The sequence below is a fragment of the Acinonyx jubatus genome, chromosome B4 (assembly GCF_027475565.1).
Source record: "Acinonyx jubatus isolate Ajub_Pintada_27869175 chromosome B4, VMU_Ajub_asm_v1.0, whole genome shotgun sequence".
Lineage (NCBI taxonomy): Eukaryota > Metazoa > Chordata > Mammalia > Carnivora > Felidae > Acinonyx > Acinonyx jubatus.
In genome coordinates this window covers 93740219-93753182 of record NC_069387.1, presented here as the reverse complement: position 1 = coordinate 93753182, position 12964 = coordinate 93740219, and positions in this window count along the sequence as shown.

Here is a 12964-nt window from a genome sequence, read left to right as displayed (position 1 = left end):
TTCTTGTATAACAATTGAAGTGAGTGTGTTGGAATTTGTACTGTTTGAACTTTTTTTATTTAAAAAAGAAGCAACACATTTTCATTACAGAAATTTCGGAAAGTGTAGAAAATTTACAAAGAGGGAAATAAGAATGCCTGTGATTTCATCAGACAGATGAATAAAAACATTTTGGTAGATGTTTGGAAGGGTGGTCATGCACAATTAGCCTGGTTATGCTTTTCATAGCTGCTGGGATTGCCTTTCACGTAGGATACAAATGTCAACAGTGCTCCAGGGGCATGAGAGGCAGTGGTCCTGATGCCCATAATTGGGACATATCCAGCAAACTCACATAGCCTCTTTTCATTTTTTAATCTCAAAATAATTTATGTGTAATAAATATTTATCTCAAATATATTTTTAAATAGCTAGCAAAATTTAATTTTTAAACATATCCACAATTTTAAACACATTTCCTACTATTTGCCACTATTTGCCATTTAGAGTTTTGTTTTGTTTTGTTTTTCAATTTAAATTAATGTCATAATGACTATCCTTATAGGATTTATATCTGAATTTTATTGTAATTTGTCATTTCCAAGGTTAAATTCCTAGAATAAGACTTGATGGGAAAAACAGTCTGAGCACCTTAAGAAACTTTTTATTGGAGTATAACATGTTCACAAAAAGCACACAAATCATAACTGTACAGCTTATTGAAGCAGCACTTAGAACAAAGAACAACTTCCCCTTGGGCTTTCCTTTAGTCATGAGCCCCCAAAGGTGACCACTACATTGCCTTCTAGTACCTTAAACAACTTGGTCAACTTTCGTACTTTGCATAAATGAGATCATGTAGTGTTCACCACTTATGAGGCTCATTCATATTGTGGCATATAGTCAAGGACTGTTCGTTCCATCACTGATAGAATTCCATTACAGGACTATACCACAATTTATCCATTCCATTTATTGAAGAACCTTTGGATGGCTTCTGGATCTTGACCTCTGCAAATAGTATTGCTAGGAATACTTTAGTGCCTGTCTTTTGGTGAGCATAAGCAGGAACTTCTGTTCAGTGTGTGCCTAGGTAGGAAGTAATTGGGTTAGAGGAAACGTAATATTCAGCTTTAGAAAACTGCCAAACCTTTCTTTAGAGTGGTTTTATTTGTATACCCTCCCACCAGCAATGCGAGAGCTCTGGTTGCTCCACATCATTGCAGTTCCTGGATTGTGGGTCTTGGCCATACTTTGCTGTAGTTTTAATTCTCATGTTTGCTGGCTAACGTAAGCACCTTTTCATATGTTTAGTTATTGGCCATTTGGAAATCCTCTTTTGTGGACTTATCTATTCAAGTCTTTTGCCCATGTTTTAACCAGTTATCTGTCTTTCTCCTACTGATTTGTAGAAGGGAACCAAACATTTTGTTTAAAGATCCTCTGCAAAGCTTTAGGGACATGCATGAATACTTAATCGGCTGATCATTAGGGAGAAGAGATAGTCCCTGGAATTCACATAACCATAAGGAATATCTGTTGTGTGAAGAGAACCAAAAGGCTTTATGTTAGACATTAGGGCATATTTTAATTCTAATATGAAATTTTAAAGATAATGCTTTCTATAAAATTCCCAGTGTCTCAGAGTGCTTGAACCAAAGTGCCAAAACATAGGTGTTTATCCTGACATCTTATTTAGAAGGATCTTTAAAAAAGCAAATCGTGTGAATGTTCCAGTCTGGCAATATGAAAATAAAGTGACAAGGAAACAGTTTTAAATTCTCTAAAGAAGAAACGAAGAAAAAAATTATTCTAAAAATGTTCAAGTTTCAAAATGTATCTCTATTTAGATGGTGATGATATATCCAGGGATATATAGCAGATGTGCTGGCCTGTGTCCAAGCCCTGCTTGGAGGTTTGGAATCAAGGAAGACTGTTACATTATGTGTGAAATGTCACTTCAGTTCAGAGTCTGCTAGTAAATGGGTAACACCAACTTCATAGTCTTTTCGGGCTGATTAGTGGGAAAAGCATTCCCAGGTGCAAATATCCACACGTTTAAATCATTTTTAAGAAAAAAAATAGGGCATCATATGATCCATCTACTGGTCCCTTCTAGAAACTGTAGGTTGAATGATCTTATATTTCTCAAATTAGGTGGGTTTCAGGGCCATAATATTCCTCTTTCTCAAAGAAAATAATAATTCTATGCCATTTTTAACGACACTACATTAAATTTTGCAGGTTAAAAAAAAGTTGAAGTTGAAAGTTAAGTGGAGTGAAATCTCCCTAGTCCACTTGGGCATTCTTCCAAAAATCTCTACAAATTGTATAACTTTCATCAATTTGGGACTGAACAAACTACTGTTGAAGGCTGTGTCCATTACTTTCTTAGCTGGGAAAGGAATATCATCCTCAAATATTAATCACAATGTATGTGTGCGATTGTTAAGACTATGTGGCCTTTGAAACATTTAGAAAAGTATATTGTGTAGAGATCAGACCAAAAGGGGCTTAATGAGTGTGTGCTCAATCTTTGCGCATCTGGCTTTACTCTTGATCCCTTTTTCTTTCTTGTATAGCAGAGAAGTTTTTACTGGCTTGTAGCAAGGTCACAAAGAGAAAGATATTTTAACTCGATAATAAAAGGCAAATAGGACATATAAACAAGCCATGAAGGAACAAAGGTTTTCCTTTCCATCAAGGATTTCCTGAAGAAGTCACAGATTTCACCCAGGTAATCAATACCTTATTAAGTTCATTTCTGTGAAATCTTACCTAAGTTCACACAGGAAACTTTTTAAACACACACCAAAGCACAAAACTTGGGCCATTATCAATAAGATAAAAAAGTGGGGGTTACTCTTAAAGAAATTTTGGTGAACTGGAAGAGAAAAGAACAGCTGCTCTTTATGGATTTTATCAACCCATGTGATTTCATCAGCAAATGTTGCCTTTCTTTCTTCTGTGGACTTTTGACCTATGATGATCATCAATTTAAGATCAAGGCTCATGACCCAGCATCATCACTCTGGGACTTATTATAGAAAACAAATAAATCAAGAAATGAGGAGTGAGGTCCAAATTAACACAGCATCATATAAAAGAGATCGGTGGGGCTTTTATGCGATTTAACTAGGACTAGTATGATTTCTTTTTTTTTTTTTTAATTTTTAATGTGTATTTATTTTTGAGAGACAAAGAGAGAGACAAAGCACAAGCAGGGGAGGAACAGAGAGAGAGGGAGACACAGAATCTGAAGCAGGTTCCAGGCTCTGAGCTGTCAGCACAGAGCCAGACACAGGGTTCGAACCCACGAACTGTGAGATCATGACCTGAGCCTAAGTTGGACATTTAACCGACTGAGTCACCCAGGCACCCTGGGCTAGAATGATTTCTAAGTGGTATGAGTAAATCAGATGTAATTTGTTTTAGGATATTGTGTCAGAATGGAAGTACCATCATATTTAAGTTATATAAACAAAGAAGTAAATGTTAAGGTATTATATCTTATTTTTCTTTGAGTGCTCGGCAAACATATTTTCCAGATATACTTTTCCTTTACTATTTATAAGACAATACTTTAAGTCATGAGACTGGTATTTGTAAGTGGCTTGTGGAAACAATATCATTACTTCTTATGCCTCATGCTTTTCTCAGGCATGAATTTCAATCTCTGCACATTATGGCTGTATGAACAAGAAGAGTCAAAAGATCATTACTGACTATACTTGGAAGAGATCTCTCCAAGTAAAAAAAAAAAGTAAAAAAAAAAAAAAGAAATGCAAAATTATGAGGGAATAGTTTACCTGAAACTTACTGCTCTAATCATGTCTCCTATCTACCATGCTCATAGTATGGAGATCTAGTCCATTTTTAATCAGGTTTTAGGTGCTTTTTAAAGGTAAGCTTTAAGGTAACCACGGAATTAGAGAAGCTAGATTTGACCGAAAGTCTGAGAAAATACTAACTGAATTCAGATCTTCTCTTTGTGCACAGAAGGTTTCAGGCAATATTGTCTCTGATGCACAGAGGTGCCACGCTAGAGTCACCCTGTGTAAAATTGAATACCTGATTCATGTCATTCTCCTGCTCAAAAAAATTTACTTGAGGGCACCTGGGTGACCCTACCTCTCCACCTGAGTATATCTAGATGGTTGTGAGTTTATGTAGATTTATGTAGACCTCGGCAAGTCAGTATCTGGTCCAGGGGAGACAGAGATAGGTGGAATTCAGACTCTCCTCAAATGCTTCCAGATTTGTATAGACTACCTAAAATACAAGGAAGTAGGGGGAAAGCTTTGAAATAAAACTTGCTCTAGAGACGGTCTACAAATCAGGGTCCTATACCAGAAAGCAGTGAACAACAATTAACAAGTACGTATATATCTGTTCAGGAAGGGGTGAGGACACTGAGACTTAGTGAGCAACGGGCTTGTTTAGGCTGTGGGAAACTCCCTTGTCCCAAGTTTCTGACTCATTCTATTTACTCCCACACAGCTTTTTGTTAATGAATGTATGGTTCCACACCGCTATCTCTGCATCGTCTGTTAGCTTACTCCCTTCTCAGACAAAAAGACATTTCTGAAGGGCTTTTTAAATTTCTTTCAACTGGTTCTTCCAGTGTACTTCCTTAATAGCTTCACTTTATTGTTGCTTTAATTTGAAATGCAAATACGTAACCATTTGGATGAGGAAATTTACAAGTAAAATCCTTAGATTTTTTTAATTCGCCGGGAATAGGAAAGCAAGGAATCAAACACGTACTTACCAGCAAACTCAATTTCAAAAATGGGGAAAGACTCCTTGAAGACGTCACAAATGGAAAACGCCTGAGCTCAACCGCTTGGCATCTGAGACTAGTTACCCTGGATGGTAACTGAATGTTGGAAAATATTCTGGCCAGGGAAAATTTGCACTCACGCTTGCAGGGGGAACAGAGCTTTTCTGACAAAAGGCCTCTGCACACTCAGAAGCATTACCAGTTTTCAAATTCTAAGGGTTTGCGTGAGGAGAGAAAGGAGATAGTCAAGGGAATGGGGCAAGATTGAATTAAAGATGAGTGGGGGATTATGTCAACAAATGTTCATATTGCCTATCATCAGTTCATTTGACACAAACATCTTGGGATCCTGGAACCAGGAAATGTGAATTCACTTAATGAGATAGATACAGTGGATGTTGGATTTCCCATGGTAAAAGAGAACCTTCAAGCTTATCTGAACCATTCTACTTTTCCCTCCATTTCCATCTTAAAATTCTCTACTAGTGTGTTGTATTTTTTAATTTCCAGAATTCCTACTGAGGTTTTTCTTCAAATCATCTCCTCTCCTCCAGTTTCAGAATCTGATAGATCTGGCTTTAATCTTTGTAACGGATTGAATGCTTGTGTCCTCTCCATCCCTGTCCCCCACCATTTGTATGTTAAATTTCTAACCTCTCAGTGTGACCGTATTTGGAGATGAGATCTTTCAAGGAAGTAATTGAGGTTAAATGAGGTCATAAGAATGGGTCCCGGATTCAATAAGATTAATGAACTTAAAAGAGGAAATACCAGAAATTCTATATGAAAAAACACTATGTGAGGACATAGTGAGAGGGCAGTCATCTGCAAGACAGGAAGATAGCTCTCACCAGAAGCCAATCTGCTAGAACCTTGATCTTGGACTTCTAGCCTCCAAACTGTGAGAAAATAAATTTCTGTTACTTAAACCACTCAGTCCGTGCTATTTTTGTTATTGCAACACAAGCTAACTAATACAATCTTGTTTTCTCTCATCATTGTGGGGTCTAAAAACTCAAGCTCTCTGAGCCACAGTTTTGTCAACTGTGAAAATAGTTTAATGACATCCAACTCCAAGGAAAGTTTAAAGGTTAAGCACACACACACACACACACACACACACGTAAAAGTTGTTCGAATATAACAACAGCATAACAAATTTAACCTTACCCTTCCCTTTCCTGTGGTTGGACATCTCCAGAAATGAGGACCCACTCCACTCTCAGGTGCTGGTTGGAACACATCTGATTTTTTTCTAATCCCTTCTTCTGAGTATGTCATTTGCGCTTTTATATCTCTTGGATATAAGATCCCTCTATGGGGGGGGGGGAGTGTTTGGGGATCAAAAAACAAACCTTCTCTTACCCATCCTATTCCCAAAACAACTGAAAAATAAAGCACAGGTGTCAGATGGGCATCAAAATATCAGCACACTGGTGAAGCTGGATTGGCAGAAGCAGCTTGAGATAGCACCTATGTGGGCCTACCTAACTGGTCACACTTCCAATAGGAGCCCTTTCCCCATACAGGGGATGGAGGCTGCCCCAGAAACAGACCAGAGGTATCACCTCTGCAGGGAAATCTGGAGGAAAGACACAAGGGCAGAGCTGAGCATGCTCTGTTCTCTCTTCCAGACTTGTAGGTCAGATAACTCATTTCCTCTCGTAGAGGTGGGGTGGGGGGCAGGGGGGAGGGGAGGAGGGCTAGACATGTCACTTCAGTACCATTCACACCTGGGAATAGAGGTTTCCACATGGAAACATTAGGAGAAGGGAAGAAGGTTTTCCCTCATCATAACTTTAGTTGTCAAAAATAAAATGTGACTTAAACATTGAGGGAAGATGGGAAGGCCCAGCATGTGCTGACATGTCTTAACATAAGTCATAAAGAGAAACCTGAAACTGTAAGGGAGTACACGGAGGCAGTCCTGCAGTGCAAGGTCGGTGTCAGACATCAGAAAACACAGGTAGCAGGGAAGGAAAGTGTAGAGCAGGGAAGAATTAAAAGCACATTGAAAAGACAGACAGGTAAGAAGATTTGTACACGAGTCTGAAAGGAGGGGAGGCGGGTATTCAGGAAGGTCTGGAGGAAGAACTCCACCTAAAAGAAGTGAAGGAAAAGAGGGAAAGTGAGGTGGAGATTATTTTTTTTTAAAGTAAACCAGAAGATGAAAGGGAACTTTTTAAGATGAAAAGCAAAAATGTAAGACAATCTTCTGGCTGGAGAACGTTTTTCACATATGTGGAAGAGATAACGTAGACACTTCAAGGAAAAATTAAATTAAGAGAAATTTAGCACAAGCCAGAAAGAAGCACTCAGCAAGTAAAAGAAGTTAGGCTAAATGGAGATACAAATTTCTGTAAAAATTTGAAATGCTTCCTTTCATCCTACTCTTTATATGCTTTTCCACCATCAAGGTAATTTGATACACCTTAGCTATCTAGTGCTGGAAATAGTCAAGTTATGAACTTGTCACATGATTGTGAGTGTCACAATGGAGCTGCAATGTGTTAGTGGCTTCCACATGTCCTATCATTTTCATTGAATCTCGTCATTGTTAGTTGTAAGATGCATCATTATTCTATGTTCCACAAAGAAAGAGAAATGCTATCAATTTAAAGCTAGATATATGAGCAGATTTTAAGGTATTTCAAGATCTCAGAATTACTGAAATGTAAAAAGGAAGAAAGAAAGAAAGAAGAAAGAAAGAGAGAAAAGAAAAAAGAAAAGAAAGATTACATTTTAAAATTTAAGAAATTCAGTATTTTAGTTTGATCTATTTATTTATTGCATCTCATTTCTATCTCTTTCCTTCAGAATTTAATTCCTTGAATGAAGGCAGGCACTTTGCCTGCCATATTTATGACTGTTTCTATCTGGGACTATATATGCACATAACGGAATATTGTTTGATGACTAGTTATTCTTATACAAGAAGGTGATGAAAAGAGAGAATAAGAAGCTGATATTTATTTGGTTCCCTCAGTCACTCACCCAAGAAAGATATTCTTCCTAAATCAATCCTCCCATTCAAAAATATTTTTAGGTGCATCTGGGCGGCTCAGTCGGTTAAGCATCCAACTTTGACTCAGGTCATGATCTCACAGTTTGTGAGTTCGAGCCCCACATCGGGCTCTGTGCTGACAGCTCAGAGCCTGGAATCTGCTTCAGATTCTGTGTCTCCCCCTCTTTCTGCCTCTCCCACACTCATGCTCTGTCTCTGTCTCTCAAAAATGAATAAAAAAAGCATTAAAAAATTAAAAAACATATTTTTAACTGTTGCCCTTTTAGCAGCACACAGTGCCCTATCTGTGCCACACCAGGTCCACCCTCTTCCAGTGCTTGGCTTTAACCTCCATTTTATGGGGTTATACTCTACCTTCGGTGAGTAATGCGACCATTGTGCATAGCTGGAATACCCTAAGGATCCCCTAGGGTGGTGCCATATTGCAGAATAACAACATCCCTCAGTAATTCCAGCAATTACCAACTTTTCCGTTAGAGGGGGAGCAGGTCATGGTTTCTTTTGATGGGCACCAGATGAAAGAACTGGCATATATTTAGAGGCCATGCATGCGAAAAGAATGTATCTCTAAATCTTGAAGTCACATGGGGTGGTGAGATGCCCTCATCAGGAGCTGGTGGAATGTAGGCATGGAGTCTGATGGAGAGTAACTAACCCCTGTCTCCCATTACAAGAGCATGAGCTCACTGAGTGCAAGGCAGATGAATCACGTGCAATGTTTAGAACTTTTTTTCCTTCCTTTGTCTTTCTATACGCAATGGTGAAAGTAGAGTATGTCCTAAGTGCATAGCATCCCATTCCACAGACCACGTTTGTCTTTACCGTGTGCATCCTGGTAGGATGTTGTCTTCCAAGATGAAGAAGGGATTGAGTTATATTTCCACTATTATTAATTACTTATATGTATAAAACCATGTCTTATTTCTGATAATACTACTTCGTATTTCCTGACTCCTTTAAAATAATGCTCACGTGGCTCCACTGTTTCACTGTACCATGCTCCTGGATTAGGTAATATACCATAGAACAGCTTCTAGATTCAAAACGCCCAGCTTCAGTAATGAGTCCACCACCTACAAGCCGTGAAGCCTTGGCAAAATGACTTGTCTTCCCTGTGCTTAAGTCTTCCGTCATCTCTAAAGTGGGAATAAAATTATATTTTCTTGGGGTTTTTATAAAGATTAAATTAGATAGTTTATATAAACCAATAGCACATGGCACATGTTGACCGTGCAACAAATGGGAGATTCCAACGGCCTCTGTTGCTCTTCCATACCTATTATCTTATTTGATTCTCACCGAGTCCTGTCAACTAGGAAGAATAGGTTATTTCATAGGAATGAAACAGGTTTTAAAAAGTCAGCAGCTCTGTCCTAGTTCACAGGTCCTGCCCAGTGAATGTCTGAACCCCGACTGGAACGCATATATTGAGATCTTCTGGCATTGAAGAACAATGTAATCTCCTCGGATCTCATAGTCCTCACCAGGAAAACAGCATCTCTAAGTTTCCTTGTAGCTGCTTTGTTATTGTATTTACCTGTTAGTTCCTGGTACCCCAGAGAGCCATGTTACTTCTGACAATTGGGAAGCCACTGTCGTACAGGATGAAGTCAGACCAAACTCCATGGTGACCAGATGAGTTTAGTCCCCTGACCAAAGGGCTAGGTCCAATAGTCATCCATTCTTTGTGAATTATTGCTGGTGTGTATGTTCGTGGTATTGTTAGCATCACAATTTATTATTTATTGAGTGCCATCTCTGATGCAGCGTTGTGCGAAACACACACCAGACAGGGCTTTCCCCCGAGGACATGGAAATGGAATTCAGATGCTCAAGATTCATGAGATAACAGTAAAGCTACTCAGGGTGTGCAAACATGGTTTGCAATGAGATCAGCCTTGGAAGGCTCAGTTAAAGGAAGTGTTTGATAGGAAAGGAAGGGGGGGGAGATGCTTGGCACTAAAGCAGCAAGAATGTTTCCAGGTATAAAAAGCATCATGAAGGCCAGCAGCTAAAGGTGTAAAAAAGGTGGGAGGTAGAGAGAAAACCAGGATCACATCAGTCATCAGAAAGGAACAGAGTGGGGAGGAGCAGAATGAGAACAGAGTTCTCATTCCCGGTCCAGAGTTGGGCCTTTGTGGCTGTATCCTGGTGCCATGTGCAGTTTGTCCTGGGACAGACCAAAATAACATGTCCTGCCTTGTTAAGGCAAGTGGCTCCATAAGGCTGCCTAGATCAGGCTAGAGTGGAAAGTTATATCACATCTGTGCTGGTTTTTAATCTCCGTTTGGTTTTGTTTGTTCAAGTTAATGAAAATGATGTGCTATTGTTATATAGTGATGCCAGAAAAAGTTTCACCAGAGACTTCAAAAATGTGTTTGGTACTGTGCCCACTTCATGTGGTTTCACTTTCCCCGTCTTCTCTCCTCCCTCCCCTTTTCTCTCCCCTCCACTGAAGCCCTTCTCTGATACTGATGGATTAATATCATGTGACTGGAAGGATATTTGGAGAGAATTCAGCTAAGCTGGCAAGCTAGCCCCTAAAAGATAAAGTGACAGAAAACTCTAAAGGCAAATGGAGTTAGTATCATTTATAGAGGACATATTTGTAGAATCATCCAATAGAAACACATAATTAATAGCTCCTCAAATTCATAGCCGGAGCTGATGAATTAGGATGAATACATCTCCATCTGGGAATAATTAATAGTAATTTATAAACTCCTTAAGGAAAGGAACTATGTCTTCACCTTCCTTAGCCAGTCCTCTGGGTGCCATAGAATCTGCTTTGTCCATCTAGTCTTTCAAAATTTATTAGGTACTAGGTATTGTGCAAAGGCATTGGGAGACACCAAAGAAAAATAAGGCATCTTTACCCTCATGAAACCTAAAACTTTGGGGAAGAAGGTAAAACAAGATAGACTGTGATATCTGCCCTCAGCAAGCTAAAATCAAAGAGATATGGGGCTGATTCGTAGGGGGAGGGGGGTAATATAACTCAAGGCTCCCAGTACCCAGTGACAGACATTCTACTCAAACTGGCTTAAAACACATGTAGGAATTTATTGGCTCAGTCAACTGCAAAGTAAAAAGTATTATTAGATTTAGGCCAATCAAGTGCTCAAATGACCTACCAGGAATCTGTCTTTCTCCACTGTTTTGGCACTCTCAAGAGGTTCTATCCACGTTGTAGCTGCCATTGGCAGCTCCATATTAATGCTAAACCACCTGAATAACAGTAGCAACAAAAGAAAACCTCTTCCCAAGAATTCCGACAAAACCCTTGGAGCTTCATCTTAACTGGAGCAAACTTTGGTAAATTGACAATCCATGAACTAATTATTGTTGCCAGACAGACAGAGTAGACTTACTATTGGTGAGGCTTAGGTCATGTACTGCTTTCCTGGAGCCCACAAGAAGGAGTCAGGTCCATCCAAATCACAGGGCTCCAAGTGAGGGAGGGACACCTTGAAAAGGAAAATCACGGTTAGCAGAACAAGAGGGCACGAATGCTGGGTACGTAAAAGCGACAGCGCTGTAGAGCCTTGGTGACAATCTGTGAAGGAATAATTGTGACCCCCAAAGTTGGCCAGACTTGCAGGGTAGGGATGAAGACTGGGGGTGGAGTGGACATAATGTGTGGTACTCCATAATACTTCCACTTATATATGAAAAAACTTAGTCACATTGGCATGACTGGGAATTTGGTCATGGAGGTATCACATGGACACACAGGTGAGGTGATTATTCAGGCGATGTCGGAAGGAAGAGTAGGAATTACACCAAGAGAAGGGTGGTAAAGTGTCTGTGTGTTTCCAGCTTTGGGCTGGAGAGGCAGTGATCCAGAGAGAAGTACGTACGTAAATACAGGCAGGTGTAGAAATATTTACACAAAATCATTAACAGTGTCACATCAGAGGTTAGGACAAGAAGGAGAAAAAAGGAGATTATTAATTTTTTCCCCTATGAAACAATATTATTTAACTAGACAATGAACTTGCATTACTTTTGTAATATTTCAGTCCCATAAAATCAAGGAAGACATTTGCAGACAGTAGCATCTAATAGAATTTTAGATCTATAAGAGAATTTGGTCATTTCTAAAAGCTGTGAGAAGCAAAGTAACTTCCTTAAATCTCATCCAAAACAAACAAACAAACAAACACTGGGATTAGAATCCAAATTCCTTGGATATATATGGTCTTATAATTGCCCCAATCATGGCTTTTATTTTCTCCACTTTTTCTTTGTGTGAATAATTGCTATTTATTGAGCATGTACTGACTACTTGGCATTGTGACAGGCCTCAAAAATATAGCAACGAACATGGCATTTGTGGGCTCCTGGTTTCAGCCTAGTTTTAATTCATTCAATAGTGTATGTCAACTATTGAAGGCAATGTAAACATTTTGTAAGCTTTGTTTTCAGGTACATGATTCATAGAAGAAGTTAAACCCAAAACCGTGCAATTGTAACTTTGCTGCTATTGTTTCAATCTCTCAATACAATGTGATATGTAAAAGTTATTTATATTGAGGTGGTTGCCACATCTCCTGTAGCAACAATTACCTCACCTTCAATCATTCACCTTTTAATCACTTTAGGTGACTAACCCTGTATTGGCCCCAAATTAGAAAAAGGGGAACAGGAAGTTTGGGATTCCCCAGTTAAGTTCTTCTGGAGATGTCCTCCCCAGGAGACAGATGTCTGCACTCATTTTCCAGTGGGGTGTTTTGACTATTTGTTATAATGAAACAAACACCATGGGAGAGAGATAAACTTAACTTTATCATGGCCCTTGACTTCGTAAGATGCCTGTGATTTTGTAGGCTACTTTGAAATTTCCCTAGAGTTTTATATGCAATTCCAAGGAAATAAAAGTCTCATTCAGGTAAAGGATGGGGGGCAAGTGAAGTGGAATGACGGGAAAATTTATTCAAACACTCTCACCCAAAAATAGGCTTATGTTTGAGTGAGGTGGAAAAGGTTAGTTTTGTTTCTGGATCCATTCCTAATTTGATGCTAGGAAAAGATAGATTTTAAGACAGATTTTAAAAAAGCCAATTTGACTTTAAAATGCTTTAGTTTTCCAGTTGAACATTTATCCTCCAACATGAACTGAGGCAAGCTAGTAAATTATACATTACTTGATAGGTCTTTGAACTTTCCAGCTGTAA